General features: G+C 42.0%; 1 long non-coding RNA gene across 3 annotated transcripts; it reads left to right on the forward strand.

Moving 5' to 3' along the window:
* Positions 1 to 310: 310 nt before the first annotated feature.
* LOC138108997 (uncharacterized) lies at positions 311 to 16,531 on the forward strand. 3 transcript variants are annotated; one of them, XR_011150192.1, is made up of 5 exons: positions 311 to 408; positions 1,116 to 1,248; positions 4,657 to 4,762; positions 8,451 to 8,597; positions 16,498 to 16,531. It is a non-coding gene; the product is annotated as an uncharacterized lncRNA (long non-coding RNA). The 3 variants fall into 3 exon arrangements; XR_011150190.1 differs by lacking the exon at positions 16,498 to 16,531 and adding an exon at positions 10,349 to 13,212; XR_011150191.1 differs by lacking the exon at positions 16,498 to 16,531 and adding an exon at positions 11,393 to 13,212.
* The last annotated feature ends 6,533 nt before the right edge of the window (positions 16,532 to 23,064 follow it).

A 23,064-nucleotide genomic window follows, 5' to 3' on the forward strand; every position in this document is an offset into this window, starting at 1 on the left:
GACATTTATTGTAGCTTGGAAATTGCAAAGGTTGTTGGTTTGCTATTTACCACCAGGTGGCCTAACCATTCCACCGTTCATGAGGAACGCGACTCCATTAGAGAACAGCAGCTGGAACTTTTTAAGCTTTACATATTTTTCTTCCCAGGCCTCCACCTCCCCTCCTTCCTCCTCATTCAGTTGATTAAAAGCGATCAGGGCTGCTCTGATTTATCAACTCAATCCTTTACTCTGAGCAATTGAGAAAGCTGGTGCTTCCAGCCGTCCAGCCCCAGCTGTAGAGATCAAGCTCAGCTGTCTCTGTTTACCTCTTAGCCCAAATGAACTCTTGCCATAACAACGGAGGTACCTTGGACTTTTCCTCGTGTGGCAGTAACTGGAGACTGATTCCTTTGTTTGTTGCCTCTGGTATGTCTCTGGTAGCTGGTTTTGTGGCCACCCAGGAGTTCTGCACTGGCCACATAAGCTGGATTTATTTTTTTATAAGCTGCCTTGTGTCCCTGGAGCTTTGCAGTGTGGATTCAGTGGGCCAGAGGATCTGACTCAGCAAACGGGGCTTGATTTTTAAATCCATAGACAGCAGTCCCCCTGCTCAGTAGTTTTGGGATAGCCGTGTGGGAACTGGCTCAGCTAAGGGCTCCTTGGGTTTCAATGGAGTTACAGCTCATGCTTTAAAAGTTGGGACTGACTTCCCACCTTGGACTTAAGGGAGCCAGACTTACTGAGCTGAAAATGGGAAGGAAGATACCCTTGGATGTTATCTCAGGCTTTTTTTTTTTGATCAGAAGGGTGGTGAAGGCTCTAGCTGTCACAGCAGTATGAACTAAGAAAAAACACATTGAGCCAATGGTATTACACTGACATGCAGGTACTGGGAAGCCACTGAATGACTTCTTAGGAGAAGGAAGCGCAATTTCAGGAGAAGATGGTTTTTTTCATGTACTGCAACACTGATAGCTTAGAAAATGGTATTTTCTACCATTTGCATAATGCTTGAAATTTTTCAGAAGGTACTCTCAAAACAAATCTTAGTAACTAAAGTAATTAACTATGATTATTTGGTTAAAACACCCGTAATTCATTTTTTTACCCATCTTTGTAATTATGCATTTCAGTTTTGGTGTGAGTAGGGACAAGATACAGAGATTACAGACAGGACCATCATGTTAGAGTCCAGCAAGAGAAGCATCTTCACAAGATCAGTTCAACTCAGCTCTGGAACTGGTACCTGACAATTCCAAACCAAAGGTATGCAGTTTCTAAATGCCCCCTATCATAACACAATTGCAGCAAGTCACAACTGCGTTGGGCAGACTTTCCTAAATGATGTGGTGATTGAACTTTTAAAAATACCAGTCATTTGGATAAAATATCAAGAGTCTTTACATTTGGTAAATGGATTAGTTATAAATAATAAATACCTGGAAATTTGTAGATACTTACAGTTGCATCACAAAAATGTCATGAAGTAGAACTGGATATTTCAGCTACTTTAACCTAGCCTTGGGCTTAGGAGAGTCCAATTCTGATCATTTGCAGGATAAGCTATCAAGTTCAGGGTAAGGAGACTTTAGCCAAGGTGTTACTCTGGATTTACACCTCTGCAGATAGAATCAGATGCTATCTCCTAGTCTATGCATCCTCTGAGAATAGAATTAATTTTGAATTCTTGTATCATCTGCTTGCTTGTGCACTTATTTGCTAACTGTCTGACTGAGTGAGATATTCTGGGTCAGTATGATTTAGGCATCCTTTATTACACAGTTTCCAATTCAGTACATTTTTTAATCAAGACTAAATTGAAGTCAGGTTCCAGGTACATATAAATATAATATATATTTAGTGAATACATTGCAAATTCCCTAGTCTAATTTTAAATGTAACTATAATAGAATAATAAATATGAAGGTTCCTTTATTTTATAGAGGAGTGTTAAAATATTGCCACATCTTAAAGGCAAGTTAAAACCTATTTTCATATTTTTAAAATCACATTAGCTAAAAGCTTGTTAAGGAATAAATAGTCCAGAGGATAATTGAGACTTAGCTGGCTTAAGCATTAATGAATCAAAATCAGATGCCAGATCATTAATTAATTCTACAAATTATAATGTTGCCATTACTGGCAAATACTGTGAGAACTAATACCAAGGAGAAAATTAAACTGCATAGTTTCCTTTCTTACTGCATATCTTTTGCCAAAAATAAAACTGCAGTAGGTTTTTTTTTTGGTTATTACATATATTGTCTGTTTTTAAAAAACTTTTGAATGATTCTTATTTTTTTTAAACATTTCAATTTCTTTAGCATGCTATTTATAGAATCTGCCTATCATAGACTATAAGGATATTTCCATCAGTGCTGCAACCCACGGAAACTAAAATGTAGCAAAAGTGACAGAAAAGTCAATTCAACATTTCTGAGGCCTCACAAAACTTCATGCTCCTTCAAATCAGCCTCTTTGGTAGAAGACAATAATAGATGGGTCTTGCAATGTGGCCTGAAGTGCCACTATCTCGGGCTCTGCCCGACCAATGCAGAAAATTAATTAGATGAGAAGTGAGAGAGGCGAAAGAGAAGGTCAGCTGGACGTTTCTAGCCACCACTTCTCATCCCACAAGAGGAAACTTCAATGTATTTAAGTGGTGGTGGACTTTAAACACTCTTCTGCAGAGTGCAGAACCAAGCTGGGGAATGGGCTGTGATGGGATACCACTGAACCTTATGAAGAATAAAACACTCAGCAGGGATGAGGTGATACAATGGGAGATAATATAATGACATGATAGAACATCAGCCTAGTCAGAATAAAACTTTAGGGCCAGAATGACAGAGCACCATTATCTGAAAACTCACAGTATTGGAACTCTTTGTCTGGTGTGGTGTATCTTTTCCTCTTTTCCCATCATGTGACAGACACCAAGATTATCTAGGATCTAGAACATGAAGGTGGTCTAAAACATACTCAAAGTGCTTTAATTAAGCCTGTAGACCAATCAAAAGCAAATGTACTGCAGTACTAGTGAAATAGTTTGCTGACTTAAGCATCACTAAGTAAGTGGGTAGGTGCAATCTCCTCTGAGATTAAATTGTCCTGAAGGATCCAGCATAGACTGTCAAGTCTGATGCCCATAAGAGAAATCCATGCCTGTAAGAAAAAGCTGTGGAAGAATGTCCCATTTTTTTCTCCATATCAATTGCTATTTTCATTCAATTTCTCCCTCTTTTTAATTGAAAAGAAGAAGTCTGGGTGGATTATTTCTAGGTAAAACAGTAAAATAACCTGAAATAAAAATATTCTCGCAGTTTCCCAAAATGAATCACAGCTCAGTTTCCAGTAGGAATCTGAGACTCATGAATCTTGTTACCAAGAGCTACATTTCAGCTGCAGAATAATAAGCTGGCACTTTTTTTCAGCCCTCAGTGTCTGTCCACCATTAATGAAAGCCAAATCTTTGCCAAATCAAATCTATCATCTTGATCAGAAGGTGCTAGAACCATGCCAACTGTCTTTTCTGATAGCTTCATATCTATGCTGAATAGATGAATTCTTGGTAATTTTTTACCCTTTGGATCCTTTGAACTACCTAAAGATGTTAACCTTTGCCATGCAATAAAAATTAAACTGTCAATAGGCAACACTTTGGATAATAATGTGTTCTAATATAACTGCGTTATCTATCCCTCTACTGAATTCATGGTCCTTTTCCATGTTCGGAGTCAACAGATAGTACTGAAGCTGATTTATTGTAACTTTTGGACTTCTGGCAAAATTACAGTATCTAATAATAGACCAGTAATTACAATTTCCCCCCAAAGTTGATGTCTTGAGCACAAGGCCAGAAGAAGCTGAGAGCAGCCAACAGTGGATGCCTATGAAACTCGCATGAGAGTAGGACAAGCACGTAGAGATGCTCCCTCCGAGGACTTTTCCAGACTGCAGCTACTTGTGTCTCACCAACTTCTCGAGACATTGAATAGTACTTGAAGAATTTTTCTTGAGTGAATTTGTCCAGTCTTTCTTTTTGTTAAGATATACAGCCAATATGGGTCACTCTTCTAGTTTTAGTCTCTCCAGCTACCCTGCTAGATTGGTGGAAAGATGATGGGCTTTTTTTGTAATGAGTAATGACTCAGAGGTGGAAAGGACTCTTTTTACATGGTTGGATGGCCAAGTTCATGGTGCAATAGCTGCTATAATTCTGCTGGGATTTCATATTATCATTAATGATTTGCTAGGGCACTTGAAGCCTGAAATGCTATCCCTTAAAAGGATTTAAAATCTAAACACATTAAAAAAGCTCTGCATTTGCGCTGCATGGTTCCTATTTCTGACACTACAGCCCTAATTCTTTTGACACTCTGAAATCTGTCACTGTTAGAAATTATTAATGCCACCATCAACAAGGAAAACTACAAACCCAGGAACTTTTACAACTGTGGTGTGAAAGCACAGTATTCAGCTGCTGTAGAAACATCTTTGGCTTGAAACTGTCATGTTCTTTAGCTGCTTTCATATTTTTCCACTCATAAAAGTTAATTAGTTACAGTAATTAATGGTAAGACAAAATTTATGCAGGCTAACAGAAACTTTGTTCCAGATGGACTCTACCAGGTAATGAGGGGCAGTTGATAGTGACGTTTTTCCTTTCCAAAGGGCGTCCAGTGGAAGATCACAGTTAGGGCAGTTTGGGGAGAAGGAAACAAAACCACCGTTCATCCACACAATGAGATGTCTTGTGACAAATAGCTTACTCTAACTGGTAAGTGACGCCAAAATAGAGGCATTTTTTTAATCCATTTGTTACTGTCTTACAGGCTTTCAGCCAATTTATCGAGATAATTTGTGTAGAATTGATTTTTGTATATACTTTTGTTGGATAGGCAAGCACTCACTGATGCTTAATACACAATGGTCCTATCACACAGTGCTGTATAATCAACAGCCACCCAAAGATTGGATGGCCTGGAAAAAGCATTAGATGGGGCACGATTTTTTCTAAAAAAAATAGTTATGCCAATATAATGTCCCAAACAGAATCACTAATTTCCCTGTGCATGTCCCTTTTTCATCTTGGATTGTGTCACTTTGGATGCTTTTACCACTGAATGAAAGCAAGTGTATGCCAATTGAATTAAGTTCCTATAGTTAAGATAACTGTAGTGATGCAAAAGGGAGAACTTTCTATGCAGTCACATAAGCCCCGAGACTGTATCTGCTGTCTTTGATGGAGAGGCTGTGGTCTGTAATGCTGGTGAATTGTCCACAGCTCTGGCACTTTAGGTGCTTTTGGTTTTAAACCTGGTGTCCCTGATCCACTCCCCACTGTGTCATTTTGCAATTATGAGTTCATTGGCCCACACCTTCAATGAGCTAGCATGCACTCTTCCTGCTATACTGTCATTTACACTGAGTGATGTCAAAGAAAAAGAAAGGTGCCACAATATACTCAATGAGCTTTTTAGATTAACAGTTTGGGGAATAGTATAAATTGTAGTAGAAGCAAGGTGGTTTGTTGGGTCTTTTTCTTGTTTGTTTATGAGGCTATCCTAGAAGATAGGACACAAAGAGGAAAATTCTGCCCTTAGGAAAGTTAATGGGACACAATTCAGCAGTTGCAACAGGGATAGGATTTTTCTGACTGTATATTACTCTACTGCTATCCTTCCCCCTCTGCCTCCTCTCCAGCATGCACGTGTTAGACAAAGAACAGCGCCTCTCCTATTTCAGCTGTCATTTCAAAGGAAGAAGACTGACTTAATTCCCTATCACCAGGTCACTTAATTGCTTGGCGGTCATAAAGGATAACAATTTTTATTGTTCAATTTAATTAGACAGCTTCTAGAATAAAATCATTTGAATTTTCTCATAGCACTATCTATCTCTTGGAAAAAGGATAAAAGCTTATTTCAATGGGAAATCATGGCTTGAGTCACATCTGGAAAAAAAACCTAACACCTCAAGACACTGAAATAAAACTTCTTTGTGTAGACAAATGCAAAACCTATTCTGATTTCTGTCAGAAGTGAGAGTGATATTAAGTGTCTTTTAGCTGTGTTGGTTTTTGGAAAAGAGGTTAAGCTACTAGCTAGAGAGTGTAAAGAGGGCCTGGGAAAACTGAAAAATAGATTATCTCAGCTGACTGTGGCTAAGGATGAAAGCTGTCTTTAGGATCTAACATTTCTTTAGGGTGCTGCAGAACCTTACTGCTTCAACAGTGCAAAAATATAAGTCCTGCCATTTAAAAAATCTTTTCCAGGGGTCAAAATATCTGACTTATTTACAGAAAAGGAGCTGATTGAGGGCTTGCCCGTACTGGTGCAGAAGGATGCCAACCTCAGCAGAGTTTACTCTTTTCTTAAGAGCACACTAAAATTGCCTGAAGTTCACCAGGAATTTTGTAGCACCTGTCTGGCAGAAAATCTGCTGGTCATCTGACTTTTCCTGTGGGTATGTGTGTGATGACTAAAAGAGACAAAGAAGTAGAGGGGAAAGGCACTGAAAGGGGATGCTTTTTTACTTCAGTAAATTTATAAAATCAGTAATTGCTGGGGGAAGCTCAAAGCCACATGCCCAGTCAAGAGATTCTACACTTTGCCAAAGTAGGTTTTTTTTTCAAAAGTTCTTCTACAGCAGTCAAAATGTATTAATTTTTTCACAGGTTGTGGAGCTAAAAGGGTGAAGTTTTCTGCCTTGTTTAAGGCCAGCAGTTTGCCTAATGTATTCACTGAAGCATTATCAGAGTAACGCTTTTTAATTTTATTTTTTAACATACCCTGCTAAACCAGCAAAAGCAACCTAGTCCAACTCAAGCACAGATCACATTTGTTCTGGTATAAAACATCTTCTGGAGGTTAATGCATGTTGTTTGAAAAAAAAATTAAGTTGTCCAGAGAAGGGCCACTGGAATGAGAGCACAAACTTCTCTCCAGGTGTTATGTTCTGTTTTAAATAATGTAACTATAGGCCAGTTTCCCAAGATACTAAACTGAAAAAGCCTGGTCAGCTAGGACATGGAGCCTTCCCCTTTCCTCTTCCTTCTCTTTTTTGCCTTCCTGATTCCTTTCAGAAACCCATGTAGATGTGCCTCCTTTGCAGCCAGGCGTTGCTGGTGCAGTAACTGGAGTAAGCAAAATACACTGGCACTGAATCCATCTCTCTGCTCTTTTCCCCTCAGATTTGTTACCTTCCAAATTGCTTGCTCACCCTATTACTTGATAAAGCACTCAGGATGTTGCTGCACTTGAAAATGACCTGGTTTACTGCAACCCTGCATATAAACTGCTAGTACATGTCTAGATCTTCTATGAGTTCATGCAGCTCAGTATAGACCCATTAAAGCTAAAGAAGCTGCTCCAATTCACCCCAACTCTAGGTCTGATCCGTCTTTTCTCATTTGGTCCTTTAACCAGTCCCTTTTTTGTTCCAACTTCTTTTCTCATCTACATTTATCAATCTAGTATTTTGAAATTTTTGCAGTCTGGTTTCATTTACTGTTAAAAATGCATCCCCAGTATCAGGCACATCATTTTCTAAGCCTCCATCATGCCAAGAGAGTTAGTAAAACATCAGTTTTTCACTTCAGTTCCCAACCCATATGTTTCCAAGTAGCACTGGGGAAACATTTTTTAAAGGACAGACTCCAGAGATGTCTTCTAATATCATCAGCAATGATAATCAAAAGCGGCTTCTGCAGAAGCCTGTGGGATTATCAGTCTCTCAAAAGGAAATTCAGCAGCTTTTCTTGCAGTAACATTTATTCTCCACCCTTGCACCTCAGGCTATCCTTCACCTCAAGGTGGTGACACCCTGGACAACTCCATTTCCATATGCACTTCCTATTCAAGTGTCAAGAGGGACCCTTAATCCAGGGTAAAAAGCCCTCCTGGATTTCTATGGGAAACGCAGCTCAAATGCTAATAACAGTTTATCATCGTTCCTAGGTGATACAATTATGCCTCATTTACAGTTGCAAAACACCTCTGAGGAAGTAGGGCTTTTTTACTTCTCTAATTTAGACATAATTTCAGCTAGTCATGACATCACTGTTAGGACTAAGGCTTTACCACAAAGGAACACACTGCTAATTTCAAGCTTTCTTGGCTAATTCCGTTCGGACCCAGAGGTGATACAGCCTGTTTCTGTCTGTGATTGGCAGCACACTGGATCTTTATGAATATCCAGATAATGATCATCATTTCTGCAAGCCTTCCTGCTAGTGACCTCTTGGACAAGGAGAATAACATAGAGCACAAAGGAGCAGTGAGCGCCCTGTTAGAAAGTTCAACCAAGAATTTATTTATCTGCAGCAATCATTATTTTGTACTCTACCATTTCTCACTATTTCTATTCTTCTCCCTCCAAGTGTTCTATTTCCTTTTCTTTTTCCTCCTCTTGAGTTCCTCAGATGATGCCTTCAGGACTTACTGTGCCCCTGTCCCTCCCCACAGGATGGAAGCATTTTGGTACCACCTGCGCCATACTTGACTGTGGAGCCCAGCAGAGCCCCGCAGACACCTGGAAGAGGATTATGGGTCCTTTCCCACAAACCTAGAGATGGTCATCACCTGCCTTGGCTTGTGACTACCTCTTCACAGGTAATCCCTGAGAGCAGTTTATTGACAATGCAAATATTCAACTCCATTGAATTTCTGTAGGGGCGAGAAAATAAGCCCTTGCTTGGCCACAAGAACAGCAATGTGGTGAAAAGCAACAGCAGCCATCCTCTGCAACACCTCCCAGCCAGGCTTGCTCTCCTCAAGCATTCGGAAAAGGGCTTTGCAGTAGTGCCCAGCCCCTGTAAAGAGTGTGGGGGATGCAGGGGGCCAGGGCCTGTGCCAGGGTAAGGGGTGCAGCAGCAGGGCAGGCAGGCAGAAGGGATCTGACCGCAGCCCAAGCTGTGACAGGAGAAATTGCAATGTAAATTCTGCACCCTGGCAATAAATTTCACAGCAGCCTAATTTTCGTAGGAATGACGCCTTGGGCAGAGCCTGTGTGGGCCAGAAAGGAACGGGCTTAAAATTTTCTAGAACTCCCTAATCCGCTTTATCAGTCGCTGCTCCCTAAACTGCTGCTGCTGCTCCCTGAGAGATTTAAAGCCACAGTGGCTTCTTCAAGGCCTCTTCCTGATTATTATGTTTATTCTCATCCAGTCAAGACAGAGAAACATTAGCATGTGGTTTACACTGCGGGACCAATCACAGATACCAGCACTCAGTATTTGAAATTCAAGCAGTAGCTACTTGCAACAAACTGGTCAGGATCAATCTGGAGATAAAAAGGAGGGTTCTGCCTTTTTAGAAGGTGGTAGAGATCCATTGTCGAGGTCTGTCAGTCTTACCAGCACATGCAATGACACTCACAAAGTATTAATACATGTGCCTGTGCTAGGTTTAATTCCTTTCTTTTGTTTAAGGTTTTTTTTTCCCCTTGCAACCATCTGCTTTTCCTCTCATGTTTCAAGTCTTTATATCTATCTGTCAAGCAGGCAGTGGATTCAGGACAGGTTTTCATGCCAAGGCATTCCTTTACCTAATGAAAACAAGTGAATAAAACATAAGAGAAGTAGCTTTAAATTAAAAATAGAGAGAAAAAAACCCTGAAGAAAACCAATATCTGAAGGAAAAAAAATTTCCTAGGAAAATGCCTATTGAATAGATGAATTTCTATTTATTTCTTGTAATTTAAGTAGGCACCTATAATTATACCCTATTTAAATAAGGACAAGGACCACGTCTGGCAGAAGAGAAATATATGCATATGTGAAGAGTCAAGACAATGCAGATAAACTTCTGATGGCATGACATATTCATGCAGAGTAGTTACTTTTCAAAACTAAAATTTCCTCCCAAAGGCTCCCAGTTTGTATTATTAATGACATTTTTCTTACCCTGCATTACCATTTCCATTGGAGGGGAAAAAAAGACAAAAACTTTTCTCAAGTTTGAAAGGAAAACACAGTCTCTGAGCCACAAACATCAAATGCTTTTGCACAAGCCTTTGAATGGATTTCATCCACATGGTTTTGTAAATGAATAGAGTGAGCACCCACTCCTGGCCTGAGACCCTGTGCTGAGGGACTCAGAGATGATGTACAGCCAAACCTGGAGGGAAAAAACCCATGGAAAAATCACTTCCCAATACTACACTACAACAGCAGCCCCACACAGCAGGGCCCCTTCCAGCCTCCAGAACACCAGTCCCATTTCACAGTAGCTTTGGTGAAGTGAGTACATTTGGACCCTGATTTAAGTCGCAGGTAACACTGACGACTCGGAGCTAATTTAAGTCTACACCAAAGCGTTGCGAGGAGCGGGGCCATTAGAGTAGTGTCAATCTGTTCCTTCAGGTTTCTGCTGGCTGCATGGAGCCTTGGATGCCATATCCTAAATGTCTGCCACCAACTCACTGTCCCTCTTCTCTGTTTAATGTGAATATCCTGTAATTGGAGTGTCAAGCTTCTCGCTGCCACCACTGAGGAGGAGGATACGGAGGAGGAACCAGAAGAAATCCGTCTTTGCCATAATGAATGCATGCAGTTCAGACCAGATTGGGCTGTTCAGATGTTTTATTCCTCCTTTTCATCTCCTTTGTGGAGGCTCAAGCAGTACCAGAACACAGAGAACTCCTTTTAGGGCTTCAAACCCATCAAAGATCTGCTGGGTCCACTGTGCGGGAGACAGACAGGGAAGCTTTTTTTGATGCATCTTTCTAATCTCTGTGCTGCTGGTGCTTTTTGCATATCTTGTTGGCTGTTGGTGTGGGGGCACGTGGCAGAGGCTCCCCCCTGGAAGTGGGGGCTGGGGAGCCAGTCCAGGCTGCTCCGCTGCTTTGGTGAGGCAAGCACCTGCCTCGGAAGAGGTGACAAATAGCTGGTTTTACTGCAGTCTCTGGTGCCTAATTGTACAAGGTGGCACAAACGTAGATGCAGTGCCCACACTAAGGCACAGAAAGCACAAGCTGGTGTTTGCTGTGATGCTGTTAACTCATTTATGCAGCTGTTTCTAGGGGCCTGGGCAGTAGCTCTCAGTGGCTGTACTCCGTATGGCCTCTAGCATTTTCCGGCTGTTTCACGGATGTAGAGAAGATCTATGGCACCCAAAGGCCCTGGACTTTTTTGCCCTCAAGCTGCTGCTAGCAACAGTTAGGATCCTTAGAGGAGCAACAAGGGGGGTCCATAGTGCAGAAGAAGCCCTTTTTGCAGCTGTCTGTGTTAGCTGTTTGGAGAGGAGTGCGAGGTCTGTCAGCTCAGAGTGCTGAAGGAACACATCCATCCCACTGCTGCTACCCTGCAATTGCCTTGGTGAGGCACTGATCTGATACTATCCTGGCCTGTCTTGGTATCTTTGTGTGTGCCTACCTGCTCTGTTTGTTTCGTCTGTTTGCTATCCAGGTGGATGGAAATCAAAGCTTTTGTGGTCACCTTACTCCATTCACCTCCATCTGAAAAGATACCTGTAGCTACAGCTGTCTGTGCCTTTGCAAGCCACCCGCACCATGATGGACGCCATCTACTCACTGACAAGCAACAGGAGATTTTAATATTGTTCTGTTGTCTTACTTAAAGATCTGAAAGTGAATAAACCACACGTGTCCCGCTGCTAAAGCTATCAGTCAGATGTATAAAGATTGGACACTTGCAGAGATGTGGAGAAATCTGCATCTGTTCTCTAGGGTCCCACTTTCTTTTTCTTAAATGCAAGATTTATAATTTTTTTCTGGTAGTATCTAGTACTGCTGAAGTCAAAATTAATACTTGGAATGACCATCAAGTCATGTTGACTGTTTTCCTGCCGTTTTTCTGATCAGGCCTTTAAAAATTAGTGAATATCCTCTCACCACTGATTATATGGAATTTCCTACAGCTATTTAAACAAATCAGACTTCTACAAATAAGAAGCAAACTCAAGAACAGACCATAGTTACCTTGGAGAGATATTCCAGACCTAGCTGAAAAAATACAGGATTCATTTGTAGTCAGAAATATGAGTTAAGATTAGAACATTTGATTTTTTTTTTAATACATAACTAAATAAGCTTTCCCGCAGGCTCGAACAAATCATCACTAAATCCACATTTCAATAGAGAACAGGAAAACTGGACTGGATAACTCTTATGCAGGCTGGGATATTTTACATCTCCTATTCATCTATTCACTCTTTCACAGTGTTGCCCAGAAATCTTAGAATTCATGCATTGGGGTCCAAAAATAGCTTAGGAAAGAGTACTAGATGAAAAAAAGAAAGTACTTCCCTGGAAAGCAAGATTTAAAAAATATATTCCATAAAAATTATTCTCTGTAAATGCTACAGAACATATTAAGTTAGTGGTGTCTAGGTCAAAAATAAACCATTGGAAGAGTGCTTTTATCTGCCACTTGGAGCAGGACTAGATGTCTTTTTGCCTTTAGCCAGTATGCGTAAATTATTTTGTGTATTGCTTAATTTTTGAAGGTTTGTACAAAATAATTTTGCAATTCGAGATTCTATCCTGTGGTAAGAAATTCCTTAAGTAAAGACCTAAGCGAAGATGTCTTTCTGATTTCTGCAGGATTCTGAACTGAAATAGGTAGGACTGGCATTCCCGACCACAGCAAGCCTCAGAAAATAGCCATCAATAGCCTTGGCCTTGTACAGCTGACCCTGTTTGAACTGTGATTACTTCTCCAGAATTCACCCAGATTGTATTGGCAACCAGCATGAAGTATGAGCCCAGTCTGTCCTAAAGACTAATAACTTAGCCATGAAGATTGGCTTCACGTGCCGTGTTAATCGAGTCTCTCTTGAAGTTAGAATGAGCAGTAATTTCCACAGGGAGTCAGAAAATTAATACAGCCCTGAAATGCACACCAAATTGCCTTTGCACTTAGTTGCCTGCCTACATGCTAGTTACAAGATGGTAACAGTACCAAAAGTTTTGTTTTGACTTTACTTCTTCATCTATGGGGAATAATGATGCTACATAGGTGATGAAAGGCACCTTAGTCCTTTCATGAAATGACAAAGGACTGGAAAGCACTGTGTTGCTCAACCTCTGCTTCAAGCCATGCTGTGTCTCCACACATGCTAGATCAGGAGCACCCAAACTCTGCCCTTGCCACCAGAGGAGTGTTCATGGGATTAAATCTCAATGCCAGTGGGCAGGGTTTGCACCAAAAGCCATCTCCAGAGATGGTAAAAGCCACAATAAATAAGTCAGGGAACCTGCATAATAACACTGAGAATTTATTTCTGTATTTATTAGCAGTGTTCTGTTTACTGAAGTCCAACCACTGTTTAGCCCTCCCTCACCAGCTCTGTCTCTTCTTGCTCCCTTCTCACCCTTCTGCATTTGGTTGTTCAGACTCCTACGGATGACCACAGAGGAAATGGAGAGTGCATGCAGGATGTGCTGGGTGAATGGTGAACCCCAAGCAAAAACACTGTTTATTCAGAAATAGTTCAGGCTGTTTTCAGGAGCCAAGAGAATACTGATTTCTGATTGTGCTTACCTCTTAAAGGGTAGCACGCAAATCTCTGTGGTAACTTTCCATTTCAATGGCTACTGAAAGAAAATCTGTTTTGGGAATTGCCTTTGCTTACTTGTGTAAAAATCCTTTTGTGCCATTAAGATGCTTTGCAAAGAAAAACAAGATCTAGGGGCTTGTCAAGGCACAGTTTTCACTACCCAGTAGAGTTAGTCTCATTAAAATGGACCTCGTCTCCTCACTGCTCCTGCACATACTGTCAGTTTATCACAGATCATCTGACATCTCCAAAATGGAAAGCATGACGTAAAGCTGGAAAAGGAGCTCGAGACTGAAAAAAAGTCAAAATGAAAATTGCAAAGACTTTGGCGTAATGGGTAGCCAGAGAAGATGGCTGTATCCAAGCCTGTCAAGTATTCGGGGTACCTATATGCCAGCCAAAGGGAACAATAAGTGTTCAGGGCTGTGTACCACTTGCTGCCCCTGGCCAGCTCTGCAAGGAGCAGTGCACGGTCCTGGAGCCATGCATACCAGAATAACCTTCTTAGGAAAACCCTGCCAAAAAAACCCCTTGCAGGAATAGCTAACTGTCTTCCCCCCACCTCAGCTCAAAGAGCATGGACACAGCCATGAGAGGCTGCAGCTGGCAGAGGCTGCCTGCCCACCGTCCTGTCCAGACCCCTTGCCCCCACAGAGCAGGCCAGCTCAGGTCTTTCACGCAGTTCTCAAGGGCAGCAGTCCTGAGTGTTGGTTTACTCTTGAGTTTTGGGCTGGGAGCACAGAAACAGCAGAACTGCCTGGGTGAAAAAGGACAAAACAGCCCCCTGAGACCTTCTCTGGTCAATGAGGGGTGCAAATCCTGTGTTCTGTTTGACAAAAGGCAACAACCAGAAAACTACCAGGAGACAGAGGGGACACTGAGAAAGCCCTGGATGCAGAGTGCTGTGGCTGCAGGAGACACAGGGGTGGGGTTGGGGCGAAGTACCTTGCCTTCCAGGGAAATGTCCCTCACATTGGCTGGGAGATGACAGCTGCTAGCAAAGAGCAGCTGCTGACTTTCCTCTCAAAGCTGGATTGCCTCAACTGGGTTTCCACAGTGCTCAAGTGGGCTCAGCAAAGGGAATCCTTGATGGCCACATGCTGCAGGGAGCTCCTGGCTTTCAAGGTGGCCTTGCTCGAGTGGACACTCCCTCCCCTCCCCATTATGGAAATGCCTTCAGAGGGAGCTTGCTGTGGGAGATGTAATTTCTCCTGTTGGTTTCCACGTGACAGCAGTAAATTCTTTTAATGCTCCTTAAGCTGAATTTTCCACGGTCAGTTTTCCTAGGAGACTATTTTTGCATGCATTTCCTCATTGCTTGGACAAGACCAAGACAGATTTGAAGCCAGACCGTTGCAATAACTCAGCTCCACATAACAAGCCGGGTTCAGAATGGGTGGGGAAAACAAACAGTCTGGGGATTGACAGGAAGAGAGATTTAAATGGTGGAGTAGAGCATTGAACTCTCTCTGGGGCTTCAGTGGGTTTTCAACATATCAGAGGGAGAGGCTGTGACACAAAGCAGTTCCTTTCTATAGGTATGTGTATACGTATATATGAGTGTATATTGAATATTTAGATTACCCCCCCTTATTCAACGTGTAAAATGCACAGGTGTATGACTGGAACCCAAGACTTTACCTCTGACAGTCCTTCTGCTCCCCCAGATACCTTTGTCCCAGGCAGTGCCCCTGGAAAAACAAACAAAAAAGCAAACCATCCCCAAGCCACCATCAGCAGCACAGAAACAGCAAGGCTTTTTTATGAACTGCCATTCAAGAGCCCTGTAATTGAATGCATGGGGCTGCGCTCTGTGCTTCCCTGGGGAGTTTGCCTCTCCCACTCCCTCCTGCAGCAGACTTTGACACTGGGAAAGCAGCTTTCCAGCAGGAGCAGCCTGGCCCTGCCCACGCTGACCTGCAGTCAGAGGCACTGTGCGCTGTTTTCACCGACAAAGCATCTACACAGGGAGCTAAAGAGGATCTTAACGAGGGAAAAGGAGCCACAGCTGCAGGATGAACACTGAGCTCACAAAATCCAGAGGCAAACCTAGGCCGGGAGGTGTTGACTTTGCTGTTTCCTGCATGTGCAGGTGACATCAGTTAATGTGTTAAAATGGCTAATATGTCATTAATGGAAAATGGGATTTAAATGAAGAATTCTGGATGTGGGAGGCAAATCCCTTAAACTCCCTGCTGTAAATGCTGGTTTTGTGAATGAGCCACTGCCACCAGGTACTTTGGAGGAAAAGCCTAGCTAATAACTGGAGAAAATGGCATGGCACAAAACTCTCCAAGCGCTTGGGCTGGAGGCTGTGTGTCCATTAGAGGAAATCAGAAAGTCAAAACAGACACTGTGTAATTTCTCTGTACTGGCATTAACCATCTCCCCAGCCCTAGCAGTGTGGCTCACTTTCGTATAGTAAAGCACTTTATTCCACACCATCGCAGCTAAGTATCCTCATCAGATGGAGCATCACAGTGGCTAGAATTCATTTTTCCATTAAGGAGATCATGCATCTTGCTAAGACATTAGTCTATAGCTCCAGCAATGTTTTGATTATTTTTAAGAGGGCAGAGCTTGGTGATAAACATTCATCCTCTCAGCCCCAGAAGAACTTTTAATTTCATAAAAAACAAAAAAACTTTTCATTTCTACAATTTGGCAACTGCCTTGGTAAAATATTTTGTCTAAATTACAATGTTAATCCAGTTGTGTCAGAGCACAAAAATTGTTCCTTTCTAGGCACCAGAACTGTTTTCCTTGTGAGGGTTTATTGCATTAACTCTTTGGGAGCCCTAACATCAACAGAGCTGTCAAGGTATCGGTCTTTGCTTTTTTTGACCTGGAGTACTGCCTGAAGGTTGAACAAATTAAAATCTGAACTGGACTCTTTTGAGAGGTGCAGGGGAATAGGAGAAGCAACAAGGGGTGCAAGTTGGCACACAGGAAATTTGGATTGGATATTTGAAATTTTTTTTGTTTTTCACAGGAAGGGAAGTCAAAACACTGGACCAAGAGCCCACAGAACCTGTGGTCTCCATCCTCAGCAGTTTTAGAACCCCATACGGACAAGGCTCTGCACAACCTCATTTAATTGGTGCTGCTTTGAGCAGGGGTTGCCCTACATGATCCCTGAGTCCCTCCCAGCCTGAATTGCTCTGTGATTTTGTCATCAACACAGAGAACAAGAGAAAGGGGAAAGCAGCATAGGCAATTTTACAATCTCTTCATATCCACTGTACTCCAGAGCCAGAGAAGACCAAGCTGTATCCCCAAACTTCCTACATTTATAGCCTCTACTGAAGTACATGTGGATGCTTGGGAGCTGCACCAGCTGCTGAAGGGCACAGCTGGGTAAGAACATTCTTTCTCCGTGTTTGGGAGCCTGGAAGGGCTGAGGGCTTTTAAAGCACTTTTTGTACCCATGGGCATTGCCACATGCCCTTTGGAGCATCATATGTGATGCCTTTCTGGACTGATGCTGCAAGGTCTCTGGCTGAAAAGTCCTGAGGTTGCTGTCACAGAGCCAAACTGTTCTCTCAAGTCTGCTCCAACCACTCTGAGGTTTGGCTGGTGGGTATAGCCAAGACCACAATTAAAAATGAGGATTTCTGCAGTTCATTCAGCTGATAGGAATTTCTGCTTGCCTTTTAGTCCTTGAAGTATTTTTAACTCCTTGCTGACATATGTCCATATTGGGGATTTATATATTTATGTATCTGTAAAAGCAGTAAAACAATATACAGATGGGTGTTAATGCTATAATAAAATCCCAGTGATAAGCAAGAGCTTCTCTGAGGCCACCTTAAACCCTGATGAAACTTAAATGCCAGGTTGTTATTGTGGCTTGTTTACTCTCACTTCTAGCTGCATTTTACTGTTTGGCTTCCTAAATCTCAGCAGGGAAAGGACAGCTTAGCTCGCTCGAAGACTGTGCTGCTCTGAAATGATGACTGTTGCTGTGGGGGAAGGGGTTGCACTCTCTGTGACATGAATTGTAGGACCCTCTATAAATCATTTACCAGCATGCCTTCACTGTAAGCTTACAATTTGTGGAGCTTTAAGAAATGTGAGGAATAACAATTTTGCAAAGGAAGAAAAACCAAACCAAAAAAACAGATGAAGAGATGGACCTCTCTAAACCCCTTGCCTGGAAAACCAAAAGCCTGTATTTAAGTCAGAGGGACAAACCCTGAAAGCATTTAATGGGTGAGTGCCTTCCCGTGCCGCCACCACGTGTTGTACGAATCGCGGCTTCGTGGCTTCAGAGCAGACGGGGAGGGGGCTTGGCCAGCCCTGCGCGGGCAGTGCAGCTGTGACCCTCGTGTCTGCCTCTTGAAGTCCTTAATAAATCATCCTGCCATGCTCATAAAGTGGAGTTCAGCAGCAAAGCAAAGGCCTGAGCATGCAAACCCAATTGGAAAATCAAGGGTTTCTAAAAGGGGAGGGCAGTACCTTCCTTTTCTGTCACAGGGCAACACCCATATGTGGTTGTGGATGACACTGGAGCAACAGCTGGGGAGCTACCGTGGAGGCATTACACTTTCTTACTGCTGAAGGGGATGTCTGACATCGTTCTTATGCCTAATGGAAATGCTGATACAGATTTTAAGTGATAATTAATGTCAGTCAGCATTATTATAAATAGAAATCCCGTCTCAAACAATATTTCTCTTTTTGATGATGGATTTGGTGATACAGCGATCTTCCTTCCCCTGTCAGGTGCTTCACTTAATACAGTACAGCAAGGTGACTAAAAAATGAGCACTCCACAATATCAGTAAAAATCGCATTAAATGGATGAAGAAGTGAGGTATTTTTGAGTGGGATTCAAACAGAAATGTTTCCACTGCAGGTCAGAAGTGACCAAGAGATTGAAAGCATTTTCTACCCAGGATGCACCATGAAATCTAAATGACCTGACAGGTAGCAACACGTCTGCCTCAAGGATGGGGCAAACAGCACCAAAAAAGCTGATGAAGCTGAGGAGTTAATTTTCCTCCATTTTATTGGCTGAAAGGGACAGGTGCTGGGGATTCACTGCATGATCTCCCATGGACCGCAGTCCCTTCCCAGGGTAGATCTGCTGTGGAGCTAGAACATGAGGCACAAGGTCAGCATCCTGTATTTGGTGATAGCCAAAAAAAGTGCTTCTGAGAAACTGTAAATCATGTAGAAGATGGTGCAGCAGTTGGTAAGGTAGGCTCACTCAAACAAATTATAACTAAATACAATGTATTTATGTAAAGGGTAAGGATGCAGAGTGGAAGCCACTCCTGGAAGTGGGCAAGCAGGGTAATCCCACAAGAACAGCAAAGGCTTTAAGGTCCTAATGGAGAAGCAGTTGAACACAGGTTGTGAGGGCAAAGCTGCACTAAAAAGAGGTAAAATAATTGCTATATAAAAGGAAAGGAATGTGAGCAGATTTAGGCATGGGATTCTTAGGTTGTATATAATTGAGATGAGGCGGGTTCCTGATACTACTCAGCTCCAGAGTTTATCTTTTTTAATAAGGGTGTAGCAAAATTGTTGACTACACAGAAAAAAAAAAAAAAACAAAATGCCACAGCAAATGCCACAAAAACAGTTTAAGAGCTGAAGAAAGTGCTTTAAAGTGAGAATCAGAGAGAGCACAATCTGTTTAGCCTATCAAAAAAAAAAAAAAAAAAAAAAAGAACTGAAAGGTGGCTTGATTACAATGTGCTATTACTTTCATGAAACAGTGGGAATCATGAAGGGTTTTAGCATGGGAGGTAACAAGACCTGGTAACCGGAATCTCGAGACAGACAAATTGACATGGTAGGAATACATTTTTAAGAAGAAGGGTCTGAAGCTCTGATCAAGGTATCCATGGAAGTAACTAACCCTCCACCTCTTAATGTCTTCTGATCAGGACATACAGCTTCGCTTCAAGCAGAAGTCATGTTTTTGTCAAACATGCCATTGCTATCTCCCTTGTTTTTATGAAAGTCATCCTTTAGCATTTCTGATGGCTGAGACCTTTTGTGGCAACAAATAGAAGGGAACAACAGAAGGGCCCAGAAATTATTCCCCAGAATATTTTTAAGTACTCAGTAATTACAGGAAGTATTAAATAGTTGAAGGAAGTAGTTTGCAGAAAACCTCTGATCTTCATTCTTTAAAAGAAATTCCTGGCTCACAAGCTTCTTTCTTTCTGCTCCTTGCAGAATCATTGGCAGGAACACAACAGGATTTAGCAGGTTTTTCCCAGTGCTGCAGCTCTTGATGGCAAAGACGGAGGGTTCGGAAATGCCCTAGGAAGGCTGTCAGGAGCCACGGGCATCAGGCAGTGACAGCAGACTTGCAAGCCAAGAGGAGCCTCCCTACCAGCATGTGTGACAGCTGCTCTCACCACCACCCCTACAGACCTTAGCCCAGGTAAGACTCAAGGGAACATTTCCTTCTGCATTTATGCCAGCATTAATGCTATGAATCTTGGTTTACCTTGTCCAAGATATCCAAGATACAGAAACTGATCCTGCCTGTGGGATACAAGATTCTCTTTTCAAGAAATAATATCTGGAGAATGATCAAAGGCATCCATAGTCAGTGGATTAAATGGAAGCTGTGGATGCTGGCTTATATTAGCTTCCAATGGAGTGTCTGCTGCTGATTTTGAAGTGCCTAAACTAAAGACACTAGAGACTGAAAATGTTGCCTAGCTATGCTTGATCTCCATGTCCCAGAGGAGTAAAGAAAGCAATAAAAACTAATACTGGCAGGAACTGCAACATGCCCCTAGTGACAATGCACAAGGAGCAAGCAAAGCAGAGTAGGAAGCTGTTCCCCCAAGCTACTGTAACAATGTTCATGTGCAAGATCATGTTTTGCACGATTTTCAGGGTGACTATGGAATTTATTCCAAAGGTATAGCAGGGGCTACAGAGTGGTGAGTGTGAAAAATGGGGGGGAGACAAATTATAAGGTAAACAGCTAGGGAAGAGACTGAGAAAAGTGCTGGAGCAGCAGATTAATGCTCAGGGACACCCTGATGTGAGTTCTGTGACAGAGAATGAACATTTGGGACTGAGGTATTTGAACTTCCTACTCAGATTCCTGCAGCCAGCCTGAGTTTGCTGATTTGATTAAGGATTGACTGTGCCCATGTGAATTTAAATTGATTTCTCATTGTAGCATGAATCCCTCCCTCCCTCCCTGTGAGAGAAGGCACAGCAGCTGAAGTCACCTTTACAAGTCATGCTGACATGGGAGAAAGAAGCGAAGTGGGAGAAAGAGGCTTATGGGATAATGAGAAAATATTTTTTAATTAGTGGTGAACTGAGTATTTCTCCTGTTTTCTGCTCCAGATCCTGTCTGGCAGAAGAGAAAGAAGGAGGCAGGACTGGGAAGGGGTAGGAGAGCACTAGGGTGAATGGGATTCCACCAAGTGCCTTTGCTCCTGCTATGAGCCCTTATCTCTCACAGCTGGGTCTCCTTCTTGCTGTGATATGCACAATTTTCATTTTCCCCTCTCCGCTGCAACAAGCATTAATTTAAAATTCCAGCAGGAACAACTTTGGAGGCTTCCTAGTTTCCAAAGGAGAAGTAAGCCAGGTGAATCATGAATTCACCCTGTAGGTGAAAATTCTCTTTTCTGACTGGTTTTCCCTTACCTTTAGCCTCGTTCAACCCTCCAGTATCATTGATGCATTAGTGAAGCGCCTCAAATCTGCAAGTGACATAATTTGCTCGACAATCAGCATTCTCCATCAATAATGAAACTAAAAACATAGCTTAATAGACAACAAGGCTAGAGCAGCTGGCAGTGCTGCACAAATCTGGCACTCTTGCTGCTGAGTTTATTAGACGTGTTATAGTCCTGGGAACTAAAGATAATGGATCCCGTTCCCATATGCTACATCAACAAGAGCTGGGACTTTGTCGTGCCATTGATCTATGAGGCAGCAGTGAATACGACCCAGACACAAATGCTAAAATGAATCAATCCTAAGCTGTTAAAGAGACACCACGAAGCACTTTCCAGTTTTCAGTTCTTGCTTTCTAATCTCCATTCCATGAAATACTCTCCCAAGGGCTTTTAAATACATCAGTTTGCTGCAGACTTTGGGATCAGGTTGAGAGGAATTGCCCCTGTGGATCAGAGAATAGAAATGAAATTTAGAGCCCATTACCCTTAGCAGGCATTTGTGAGCTCCACCCCTTCCCTATGAAGCAAAAAGCTTTTGGGGATTGCGTTAATTTTTAAAAAGTGCTGTGTGATTATGTTCATACAGGTTTACTGTAGGCTTCATAAAGCTATTCTCCTTGGATGACTGGAAAACGAACTTTCATTTGTTTCCAAGTACAGAAAACTGTAGGTATCTGCAGCCAAGAGAATTGAAAATAAAAGAAACAGACTTTAGTCTGAACCTGACCAATAGTGAGTACTACACAGGTGCTACATTGGCTACTTCAGAAACTATGATACCTTCCAATGCTAGAATGTGAAGCTGCCATGGTTGCTGCAATCTCAAATCCATTTATATTGAATCCACACCAGTGTGCTCTATTTTAGCCATTTGAAACACCTAATACTCAATATCCACAAATTGTTTTAAAGCAAGCATGCAAGGAAAAGGAAAAACTCTAAAATAGCAGCCCCTAGACTGACACCTGATATATAAAACAGACACAAGAGAAAAATGCTATGATATAAAATCAGTTTTCAAAGCAAGGAGAGACTGTCTGGCTATGTACACAAATGAAAGTTTTAGCAAGACATTATTGCATAAAATAGTTTGGAGAGTTCCTACTCAAACACAGGGTTATGAAAAGGAAAGACAATCAGCTCACTCCTCCTGATTACAGATGCTAAGAGGAGCTGATGACGGCCTCAGGCGCTTTCGTGGCTCCATATGCCCAAAATCTCTGCAAAAATTACTTCAAGTGGCATTTGGTATTTAACCTTGCTGTGCCCTTTACAGTGGGAAATAATGCTACTTGGGTACAACAGCTCCACAAAACCATGTTTTCCAGTAATTAGTATCAAGTTAATAACTCAAAAAATGCTGGATGGAGAACTAAAAAAGATACTAATGTATTCATTAGTATGGCAGATTATTTCCTCCTATATGTATCTGAATGGATGGGCAAATAATGAGTCTCTTAGATTTGTGGAGCATCTCACACCGGGGAGAAGACCTGATTGCTGTGCACACTGCATCATTCTGTTAATTTGGACAATGAAACCCAACAGCTGTTTAACAACACACCCAAGTTTACAACCTGAGATAGAAGCAATGTAATTATTTTGAGACAAGTTAGACTGCTAATGCTAGTATGTGGATGTAAGAGATAAGTTTCTCAATGGCTCTATGAAATCCAGACTTAGCTTGCAGGAGTGAAACTAAAAAAACTGGGTGCAGGGAAGCACGCAAGCTTTGCATGATTCCTGCAAATCATGTGGCAGACATTTTATTGCTGCTGATCAAGAAAAAATGCATTTCAATTTTTCATACTAAAGAAAGCTTATTAGGAAAGCTTCCCATCAGGATGCTCCTTTGTAGGTGTGGTAGCTGTTTGAACTTTTGGCTC

The sequence above is a fragment of the Aphelocoma coerulescens genome, chromosome 4 (genome assembly GCF_041296385.1).
Source record: "Aphelocoma coerulescens isolate FSJ_1873_10779 chromosome 4, UR_Acoe_1.0, whole genome shotgun sequence".
Classification (NCBI taxonomy): domain Eukaryota; kingdom Metazoa; phylum Chordata; class Aves; order Passeriformes; family Corvidae; genus Aphelocoma; species Aphelocoma coerulescens.